The sequence below is a fragment of the Acartia tonsa genome, chromosome 3 (assembly GCF_053477335.1).
Source record: "Acartia tonsa isolate MP-2025a chromosome 3, ASM5347733v1, whole genome shotgun sequence".
Classification (NCBI taxonomy): domain Eukaryota; kingdom Metazoa; phylum Arthropoda; class Copepoda; order Calanoida; family Acartiidae; genus Acartia; species Acartia tonsa.
In genome coordinates, this window is record NC_137262.1 from 13,510,366 (window position 1) to 13,522,398 (window position 12,033).

The following is a 12,033-nucleotide window of genomic DNA, read 5'->3' on the forward strand; positions in this document are numbered from 1 at the left end:
CTGAACCAATGACATGAGGGCGAGGAATAAAGTTGACCAATGAGATGGCACCAGTTGTAGGACAGGACCAATCACAGCTCTCCACAGAATAACTCCCAACCAATGGCAGGGCTCCAACACTAGAGTGTGTGTATGTGTAGTGTGTGTGTGTGTGTATAGCGTAGGCTCTCCTCCACTGTTGTAGATGAACGGGGGGGAGGAGAAGGGGTGGTAGCGATACTCAAAAAAGGGGTAGGAAGCTTATACAGCAGCTCTACATTTAGAAGATGTGTATCGCTTGAAGGACGCTAACTAACTAACTGGGAAAGAAGATGGTTGGATGGGGTTAAATAACTGTATATTCCCTTTCCTTGGACCCTGTGCCGATTAATTACTTATACCTATATGTTGTTGATGTACTTAAAAAGAAGCTTATTATTTTATTTATACTAGTCAAGTCACTACCTCCAAAGAGATATTAACAAAACAAGGAATTAAATTCCTTCGTGTTGAATGATTTTTAAAAATAGCAATTCCTTCCCACCCTCCCCATAAACCCTCTTAAAAACCTATTTAATATTATTAGGGTTGGCAATCCGAATCCGGAATCCGCCCAATTTTTGGCCAATTTTGGAATCTGAATCCGGAATCCGTTTTTTAATAGCGGATTAGGATTCTTAATTGGTAGGCTAAAATTAGCGTCTTGAGTTTTTTCTTTCAACTCCCCCTTTTTAAAGGCAAAGATTATCATCATTATAGATAATATCTTTTAAAATCTGGTTCGATTCTCGGAAGTGAATTATAGAGAACACTAAGAACATTAATTTTTAGGACATATGTAGCACTTAAATTTTTAATTTTTTTAAAAAGCCTTTAAAAATATGGCTAGAATCCGGAATCCGAATCCGGAATCCACGAGAATCCGCCATTTTTTTCACGAATTCTTATAAGAATCCGAATCCGGAACCGGTCCAAAAATTTGACGGATTGCCATCCTTAAATATTATATTATATGCTATTTCAATGTAAAAGCACAAATTGAAAACTAGGCACAATAAGATTTTGATATTATTGCACAATACAGATTGATTACCATGTCATTCAGTAACTACATTTTTGGGGAATAGTACCTTTCGTGGCAACGCCCCTTAAAGGGCGATTCGTCGTATTTTTAAAATGGCTTTTAATAGGTTTTAGGCTAGAAATAGGTAAAAAACTACTTTTAAAATACGAAGAGTAGCCCCTTAAGGGGCATTGCTACGAAAGGGACTATAACCCATTAAAAAAAAACAATTGGATCTACTGCAGTTCACGGTAAAATATTATATTGCTGGTAAGCAATATTTCCAAAATCTATGAATTTTAAAGGTTGCTAGATGCCATACGGTTGAACGTACCGATCATGCCCGCACACTGTTTTAGGCGGCATAAGAAGGCCTACAAATAATCTGGAATAGCCATGAATTAATAATGCATAATTATCTCGCAGTGCAGAGAAATGCGCGAAAAAGACCTATTTTATGCGTTTTTTTCTTCAGTAAAACTTTCCCTGTGCATAATTGGATCTTGGCTATTCCAGATTATTTGTAGGCCTTCTTATGCCGCTTACAATGGTGTGCGGGTATAATCTGTACGTTCAGCCGTTTGCAGTTTGCAGTCTTTAAAATTCATAGATTTTTGGAAATATTGCTTACCAGCAATATTTTACCGTGAACTGCAGTAGATCCAAACAATTTAACTTCCGTTAAAGATATTTCAATTAAAAAAAAAACATTCCTGCTAATTGATTCAAATTATTTTAAATAAATATGTATTTTTTCACCAAAAAACTGTGATTTCTAGTCGTTTTTTTCATTATTTTCACCTAATGGCTGTTAATTCTTTGATGTAAATAAAACATTTTTGATTATTATTGTTTTATTAATAAGTAAATCTATTTTAATGTTTGTAAAGAAGAACGATTATGTTCAATAGAAGGTAAGCATTCTCTTATAACAGATTAGATTATGAAATCAGATTTTAATTCCTAGTTCTATAGCAGGGACGCTTAATTTTTTTTAAGGGGGGTAAAATGGGTGCTTTCAAAGGTTTTAGGTGGGTGATTTTGAGGAGTGTAAAAGGAAGAGTTTAAATGGTCTAAGGGGTGTAATTCGATGTATTTTTATAAATTTTGAGAGGGTTTCAAATGTTTTAGGGGGATAAACAATAAACATCCCTTTACCTTACCCCAACCCTTGGACGGCTATGTCCTGTAGTTCATAAAAGTGTCGTATTTGCAACATTGGATTTTATGATATTTATCTAGTATTTGTAAATTTTTCATTGTACTGTTAATTTATATATATACTAGCGGCTTCGCCCCTAGCCTCTAGGGGCTTTGCCCCAAGTGATTTGATCAAACAAATTTTCGTATTTTAGATTTAAAATAAAAAAAAGAAAAATTTTTTTTTTTTGGAGGGGGAATTATTTTTTTTTTTGTGGGGGGGGGGGTTAGTCGATCCCACTATTTTATTTTTAGTTTCAAAAAGAAATTTTTTTTTGGGGGGGGGGTTGGGGGTGTCCCACCCCCCAAGAAAATAGTTATAAACCTTCCCGGGAACTATGAGAAGCTACCCTGTAAAGGAGAACCCGATCGGTTCAGCGGTTAGCGAGATCCTTCGCTACAAACAGACATAGAAACAAACGCACAAATATTCAAACAGACATAGCTCTACTTTGTATTATAGATATTACTAGCGGCTTCGCCCCTAGCCTCTAGGGGCTTTGCCCCAAGAGGTTTGATCAACCTAATTTTTCGTATTTTAGATTTAAAAAGAAAAAGTAAAAAAAAAATTTTTTTGGGGGGGTATTTTTTATTTTTGGGGGGGTTGGGGGTGTGCCACCCCCCAAGAAAACAGCTTAAAACCATCACAGGACCAGGTATATTCCCTGAAGAGTAGAGCCCAATCGGTTCAGTGGTTACTGAGATCTTAAGCTTCAGACGGACAGACAGACGGACAGACATCGTTCTACTTTGTATTATAGATATATCGCAAATCAGACAAAAAAAAAGAATTTAGTTTTTTTTCCTTGTAAAACTTGATTCATATTAATAGCATATTTGTCAAGTAGATTTTTTGGAACTGTACAATTTACATGAATGATATTCTTCTTTAAATGAATAAACTTATTAGAAAATCTTACAACATGTTTGAAATGGACGTATGGACTTTTTTGGTCACGATTATAAAGTTAATACACTTTCTAAATTAATCATATCAAGATTTAAATCGATAGGATAATTCTAACATGCCTAAATAAGTGAAAGTAGCTATTCTTTACAGACATAAGGACGGACGAACCTACCATTATTATAGAAATGCTTCACTATTAATAATCATTTAAGCAGATTTTTCCGCTTTTAAAAGCTCTACGCCTAAAATATATGTAGAAATATATAAAAACTAAATATTGTTTATCATTTCCTAAAATCTCAACAAAATTGAAAGCATTAATTCAACCATACATATTTAATAGTTAGTACTTGGTAGCTTTTTATGTGAAATGTGATAATAGTTATTTCTCGTATCGTATTATAAACGGCTTTCCGCGGATATAGAGTGTACAATTATAAGATTAAAACTAGTTTTTTTAGCCCCGAGGTGCCGGAGGCACCGGCTAAAAAAACTGGTTTTAATCGTATGATTGTACATTTCTATATTCGTAGAAAACTGGATATAATACGATGCTAGACATAGTTTTTTCGTATGGATGAGAACCGGTTCCTATCCACCGGATTCGAATGAATACGAGAAAATGAGGTTTTATCTAGATAATTGTTTATTAAAACAGCACAAATCTAATTTTATATATTTAACTGTACTGTACACATAAAAGGAACAATTTTGTCCCTAAATAGCGCAGCTATAATATGCTTATAGAAATAAATGCTTGCAGGTTTAGACAAATGGAAATACTAAAGGAAAACTATGAAAGAAAATATATTTTTTCTTTAAAAACGTTAAATTTAAGACTTTCATGCTTATTGTTAAAATACTGATAATTTACAAATGTTTAAAACATGAACGTAAAACCTAGCTTGAGAGAAGCTACAATATTGAAAAGTTGAACTAATATTATAAAAAAAAAGGACGGCAGCATCCATGAAAGCGAAACTTAATAAATCAGACAGACAAGCTAACATTGACAATTATAAGTTAACAACGCTATTGTTTGTTGAAGAATTAATAAGTATATGTGGTAATACGACACCCATACGGACAGGCCCAATACAGAGTTGCTTCGCGGTGACTTATGATAACAAACCCACCGCACTAATCCTATTATATCACTATCCATCTCATGACCGCTGTTAACCCCGCACCCGGCGGTCAAACTAAGTCTGCCTAAATGTGGGGAGGGGACTTGAACATGCAATTATCACGAGTCCATCATGCACTTATATAATCGGGAGGCACTGCCTCCCCTTTTACCACCGCTGCCCCCACAGCCTGTCTACCGTCGGGCGCTAAGCCCTAGCGCCCCACACCCCCTTCAAACCTAACTATTGTCATATTTTTGTTGTATATATATAGTAAACATAACTTGTAAATATTATTCAGTTTAAATATATAATTCTGTATGATTGAATCCTGCTTGTTTGTTTGGTAGAATACTTAAAGGCTAGGGCCCGTTGAATCCGAACTCGTTACCCCGTGGGCCGAGTACGCTCGGCTTACCAGAACTTGGTGTCAGCGTGTTTCAATCGAGCCTTACAGAACTAGCCTATTCTACCTCTGATTGGACCCTTTGGCAAGTAAGGGGACAATCAGCCGCCAACTGAGAAGCCAACTGACCCGTGAGACGGCCTTTTTAGGTCGAATTTCCATCATTTTGAACGCAATATGTGGGCCTCTGGCCTACGGCAAGCAGATTTAGCCTGCTAAAAGCGCCAGTTAAGACGCTTTGTCCGTGTCGTGTAGGAGTAGCGCTAGGTGCGCAGCCACGGCAACCGGATAATTTAGCTCAGACGGCTACAAAACTGAGTCTAAATTGGCAAGTGTAGCTGGGACAAGCCCCAGGACACCCAGGCCAAACCTACGAGACAGACAGCTGTGTGCTGGTCTCCCTAAGAAGGCAATGTGTGGCTGCGAAGCTTCAGCACACAAGTAAGCCCTACCACTGCGACGGATAGCAGATTTTGAGCCACAGGCACGGCAGGACGGGACATTCCCTGCCGCTGTCTCCCAGGATTCGAACCCGAGGCGCTGTAGGACGGGCCATTCCCTGCCGCCATTTGTCGGGATTCGAACCAGCGGCGCTGTAGGACGGGTCATTCCCTACCGCCGTCACCCCTCTGAACCTTGCAGGACGGACATTCCCTGCTGCCAGTGCTTCCAGAATCACACCTAGAGCTCCTAGTGATAACAACACATCATTGTGTATAAAAAGTCAACCAAGTGATAAAAATAAATATAAAATTGTTGACCAAGTGATAATTAATAAGCTCTAGTGATTCGAAGCTACAGTCTAAGCCACCATGGTAAGCGATACCACCATAGCTGCGGTGCGGCCACCACCAAAGTTTCTGCCAACCCCAGCCGAACGAGAGGCCCCCTTGTCTCAAGGGCAGGACCTCCACTTCCCCTGCCATATCAGGGTGAGGTTTCCTACTCCTGACCCTGCCCAGCATGTACAGGTTGATGCCATGGTTGATTCTGGCAACCGTGTACCAGGGTCTGCTGTAATTTCTGAGCACCTCATGCACGCAATGGGCGTGCAACGCATGTTGATTCCGGACAACACCCAGATCCTGACTGCTAATGAGGAAGGCCAGCCCCTCCAGGTAATTGGAAAATTAAAAGAGTTATATATGGCAGTTTCACACACTCTTATACTCCATCTATACCACGTGACTGTGGTCCGAAACCTCTCCCACCCTCTTAACTTGGGTGGGTATTTTCTCAAGGAGTTCGGAACTAGGCTCTGTTTCGACATGCAACCACCTTGCTTGTGGGCGCGTGGGGAGTTTATCCCACTCCGTGGCGTCCCCATTGACCGGGAGACAGCCGAGAGAGAGCTAAGCTATGAGGGGCCTCTGCCAGGCCCCCTGCCTGAGCAGCCGCGTGTGGTTGAGAAAGGCACACACTGGGTGGACGCTGAGCTCAACGCACACAAGGGCGCTAACCTGCTAGCCATGGGGTTGCCCCCAGTGCCCAAGGTGCCAAGGGAGAGCCTGCCAACAACGTTTCCTGAGATTGCCAGCCCTCCAGAACCAATCTTCTCCTCCGACATTTTTATCAACGGCCAGCCGTGTCCACCTGGCCCCCTCTACCTGGGACCTCCAGCCAGTCCACCAGCCAAGCCCGAGTCCAGACCCGTCAAGTCGCGGTCTGATGTACCCGGAGCCACAATCAACTCTCAGGCCCCAGCCTCTCCCGGCGCCGTGCCCGTCAAGTCGCGGCCGGACGCCCACGGAGCCAAAGCTGGACCCAGCATTTTGGCCTCTCCCAGCACCGAGCCCGTCAAATCGTGGCCGGACGCCCCCGGAGCCAAGCCTGGCTCCGACACGTCAGCCTCTCCAGAAGCCGAGCCCGTCAAGTCGCGGCCGGTGGGTCCCGGAGCCAAGGCTGACCCCTCACCAGCCACGTATAGGCTGAGCGCTGTCACTCCAACTGACGGTCAACCACCCCAGCTCCGCACGGCCAAGCGGGTGGTCCTGCCTAGTCGCGGGGTTATGGCAGTCCCTGTTGAGCTAGTAGGCCATCGCACCAAGGATGCCATTCAACTAGCTGCCCCAGAACAGAGGTTTGGGGAGGACCTTGTTATTCCAGAGGGCCTGTATGCCCACAGGCCTGGCTCTGCCACTGTGTTTAGAGTACTGGTGGTCAATGAGGGGGAGGTGCCCCTCTTGCTGGATGCTGGCCTCCCAGTGGCAGGGGAGCTGGTCAAACCTGACATTCTGGAAGTCTCTGATACGCCTCCCCCGCGTCTCCACTCGGTCCAAGAACCTGCTGAGCCTATAGACATGCAAGAGTTGTGGGAGGCCTTGGAGATGGAAGACAATGAGTTCCTACGCAAGGACCCCTTGCTCAAGAAGGAGGTTTGGACTACGTTGTCAGAGTACAGGGACGTCTTCTCCAATTCTACCCCCGGCTGCACAGATGTGGTTGAATTGCAGCTGCGCCTCAAGCCAGGGACCCAGCCGATCCGCCAGAGATTTAGGGATCTGAACCCGCGGCAAGAGGCTGAACTGGAGAAACAACTGGACACTTGGCTGCAGGAAGGAGTCATAGAGCCGTCGGACTCCGCCTGGAGCAGCCCCCTGGTACCCATCAAGAAGAAGGACGGGAGCACCCGCTGGGCCGTCGACTACAGGGCCCTCAACAAGTGTCTGGAGCTGGACAGCTACCCCCTGCCTAGGATCCAGCAATTGGTGGAACGAGCTGGCGGGCACCGTGTCTACAGTGCTCTAGACGCGGTGGCCGCATACTACACCATCCGTGTGTCTGAGGATAGCCGGCCCTGCACCGCCTTCACCACCCCCAGGGGCTTGTATCAATGGAAAAGGATGCCCTTTGGCCTGGCTACGGCACCGTCTGTCTATTCCAGGTTTATTGCAGGGGTCCTAAACCCACTAGGCACAGCCAACCTCCAGTCATACCTTGACGACGTCCTGACCTTCCACCAGGATACCTGGGCCCACCTGGCCAGGCTCCGAGAGGTCTTGGAAGCCCACCGCAGGGGAGGGATCCGCCTCAAGCCAGCCAAGACCAAGTTGTTCCGGTCCAAGGTGGATTATCTGGGTCACACCCTCAGCCGAGAGGGGATAGCCATGCAAGAGGACTATATTGACCGCATCTTGGACTGGCCAGCCCCTAGCACCCCCAAGGATTTGCTGGCGTTGCTGGGCTTCTTTGGATACTACCGCCTGTTCATCCCAGAGTATGCAGACCTCACATACGAGATGAATCGGCAGAAGACGGCCAAGGCCCTAACCTGGACGCCTGAGATGGAAGCCCAGCTGCTGCAACTCAAGGACAAGTTCCGACAGGCCCCCATCCGAGCGCCGCCCAGGTTTGATTTACCAGCAGTGTTCCAGCTCACCACAGATTTCAGCAGCCGCGCCATCTCTGCCATACTGAGTCAATGCCAGGAGGGCAAGGAGAGGCTGATTGCCGCCGTGGGGCGCAAGACAACCGACCCTGAGACGCGCTACCCGTCCTGGAAGGGAGAGATGGCCGCCATTATCTATGGGATCCGAAAATTCCACGGCATCTTGTCCTACCGCAGCTTCCAGATCAACACTGATTCCTCTGCCCTGCTACAGATGAAATCACTGAACACATCCACAGGGATGGTGGCCCGCTGGCAGGAGGAGCTAGCGGCCTTAGACTTTACCGTCTGCCACAGGCCTGGCACCCAGAATACCAACGCCGACGCCCTCAGCCGCCGGGAAGATGCCAACATGCCAACGGCTAGCGCCGAAGAATTAGCAGAGCAGGCTGAGTATATCCACAACCTGGCCCAGCTAGGGGAGCCCGCAGCTAGCCGGCCTCCTGCCGCCCGACTGGACTCAGCTAGAGTATTGGAAGCCCAGACACAGGACCCCCTCCTGCTCCGTGTCCGCCAATGGGTGGCTGATGGCAAGGCCCCAACCAAGGCTGAGCTGCGTGGCAAGGAACGAGACGAGCAGCAGTACGCCAGCCGCTTCTCAGCCCTGGGCCTTGACGAACATGGCTGCCTCACCACCACTGACCAGACTCTGACGGGAGAGAGGACAAGATACCTGCTGCCTTCGGCCCTCCAGCAGGATGCGTTCTTTCTAGCCCATGGGACCCCCATGGCGGGGCACTTTGGGATGGACGCAACTATCGCCCGCGTTGCCATGCACTTCTGGTGGCCCAACCTAGCCCGTGACGTCCGCCTGATGGTACAAACCTGCCCTGAGTGTGTCCAGAAAGTTACCAAGGAGAGGCTGAAGCAGGGGATCCACGTGCCCTCCCGCCAGGGGTATCCACAGCAAGTCCTATTCATCGACCTGGTGGGGCCACTGCCAGAGACTCCAGCTGGGAACCGCTACATCCTCACCTGCCAAGATGGATTTAGCCGGTTTGTCAGCCTCTACGCCATCCCCAACAAGCGCACCCTCACGGTGGCTGAAGCCCTGTTGCACCGCCACCTGGCCACGTTCGGATGCCCCCTGAAGATCCATTCCGACAATGGAATGGAATTTACCGGCCAGGTATTCCAGGAACTGGCCTCCCGGCTTGAGATTGGCCTGACACATCCACCACCCTACAATCCGCAGTCCAACCGAGTGGAGAGGTTTCATAGGACGCTCAACACAGGCATGCGCCTGTTCCTAGACAGAGACGATAACAACTGGGAGCCCCACCTGCCTGCCATCGCCTTTGCCTACAACACCAAGGCCTGTAGGTCCACTGGTGTGACCCCGTTCCTGGCCTTCTTTGGGAGAGAGGCCAAACTTCCGGTGGACATGGTGCTACGGCTGCCAGAGACCGAATATGCTTCAGTTCCAGCCAACGTCCAAGCTCTGTTGCAGCGCTACTATGCAGTTTATGATGCCATCCAGCAGAAGGAGGAGGGAGCCATCAGGAGGAGCGCGGCAGCTTACGAAGGCACGGCCAAGTATGAGGTTGGAGACTTGGTCTGGTACCTGGCCCCTCGCCTGGTGCCAGGAAAGGCAGCCAAGATTACCAAGAGATGGACTGGCCCCTGGAAAGTAGTGAGGAAAGCTACAGAAGTCCATTATGTCATCAAACCTGCCTCTCCAGTAGCCAGGATCTCAGAAGTTACCGCGCATGTAGGCCGACTGCGCAAATACACTGGAGATGTGACTGCCCACCAGATCCCAGAGGACATCCAAGTTGACGTGGACGGCGACGAGGATGCCACCGAGCTGCCAGTTGGAGCGGCGGCGCCCGCAGCTAGCAACCCAGGAGAGTTCCCAGTGCACCAGCCAGCCGCAGCCGCCCCACAGCCTAGCGGCCAAGATCGTGACCCAGTGGAGGAAAACCTGCAGGAGCAACCCAACGAACCACCGCCGCCGCCGCCTGCTCCAGAGCCACTCAGAGATGCCATCTGGAACCCTGACGCAGACATGGAGAACCTGCCAGCCAGCAGCGGACCTGTAGGAGAAGAGCCAGCCACTGCGATGGAAGAAGCCGCCCCAGAAGAAGAAGAAGAAGCCATGTGCCCCCTGCTGATGACAGCCATCCCCATCCGGGTAGGAGCTAGGAGGCCAAGCAACCTGAATCAAGCAGGCGCCCCCATGGAGTTCTATGCGCCCTTTGCCATCACCATTCCACCCTCAGGAACCACCAGAATCTGCCTAGGCCTCCGTGTCCAGTTACCAGCCGAGACAGAACTGATCCTGCAGACGAGGCAAAATTTCCAGCGGCGAGGCCTGGCCGTGGCCAACCCACGCCTAGAAGCCAACCAGGAGCTGACAATGCTGATCACCAACCACAGTCAGACCGAGCAACGAGTGTCCCGAGGAGCCTGTGTAGCCCGAGCTGTCCTCCATCGAGCTGTGCCCCAGGAACTGCCTGTCCGACGCATGAGCCGGCTGTCGTATCCCCAGGTTCAAGGCCTGGTGTCTCAAGAGCCACGCAACCCTTGAAGGGGAGGTTGTGGTAATACGACACCCATACGGACAGGCCCAATACAGAGTTGCTTCGCGGTGACTTATGATAACAAACCCACCGCACTAATCCTATTATATCACTATCCATCTCATGACCGCTGTTAACCCCGCACCCGGCGGTCAAACTAAGTCTGCCTAAATGTGGGGAGGGGACTTGAACATGCAATTATCACGAGTCCATCATGCACTTATATAATCGGGAGGCACTGCCTCCCCTTTTACCACCGCTGCCCCCACAGCCTGTCTACCGTCGGGCGCTAAGCCCTAGCGCCCCACACCCCCTTCAAACCTAACTATTGTCATATTTTTGTTGTATATATATAGTAAACATAACTTGTAAATATTATTCAGTTTAAATATATAATTCTGTATGATTGAATCCTGCTTGTTTGTTTGGTAGAATACTTAAAGGCTAGGGCCCGTTGAATCCGAACTCGTTACCCCGTGGGCCGAGTACGCTCGGCTTACCAGATATATAATAATTCAATCTGTTTAAACCTTTCCCAAAATTACGTACATTTTAAGACTTGTTTATAGAGTATTAATATAATGTGATGAATAATCAATATTTAAAAAAAACAGACTAACTTTCTTCATCTGATTATAGAGTTGCCATGTTTTCGAAATTGTACTTTCTATGACAGGAATCATTGTTCCAAGTTTGAAATCGATGATACAATTCTAACATGCTTAATTTAACGATAATTGTCATCTGACCGAAAATGTAGGAAAGCTTTGCTTTACAAAATTATGTGTTGTATTGACCTTAACATCGTGTTTGCCTGTGAAGCAACAATCCTTTATAATAAAGTAACAGGATGTGTATGTGTGTACTGAAGGATCTTGCTAACCGCTGAACCGATCGGGTTCTCTTTAACAGGGTAGCTTCACATAGGTCCCGGAAAGGTTTATAACTATTTTGGGGGAGGATACCACCAAACTCCCCTGAGAAATCGCCAAAATAAAAACGCCGACCTGCGGACATTTTTGCAATTAGCTAAAAACATAACTAACACTATCTATCGGAGAAAAAAAATATTTTTGGTAAATAGCGGATTTTAAATAGACTGAAAAGAAACAATTTTACGTGTCCCTAGAGGCCTATAGGGGCGTAGCCACTTGTGATATATATTAAATGTCCATTCTGTCAGATGTAAAAGTTGCCTTTATCAATTTCTATTATTAGATTTATTATTTTTTTGAAAATCAATTTAAAGAAGCGAAATATAAGTGGGAAGACACATGTGTAATGTATTTTTGATCAAACTTGTTTAAAATGAATAGACATATTTTTCTTCCAATAATTTTAAATTTATGTCAAAGAACGGGTCCTAACTTGTGTGATTTTTTAAAATTCATTCGTGACAAGCTCCCAAAGTTCAAAGAGGCTTCAACAAAATAGATTT

The 12,033-nt window shown here is 46.7% G+C and overlaps 1 long non-coding RNA gene across 1 annotated transcript; it reads left to right on the plus strand.

The window, feature by feature from the left end:
* Positions 1-529: 529 nt before the first annotated feature.
* LOC145313374 (uncharacterized) lies at positions 530-1,888 on the plus strand. The gene is made up of 2 exons (XR_013877316.1): positions 530-1,293; positions 1,700-1,888. It is a non-coding gene; the product is annotated as an uncharacterized LOC145313374 (long non-coding RNA).
* The last annotated feature ends 10,145 nt before the right edge of the window (positions 1,889-12,033 follow it).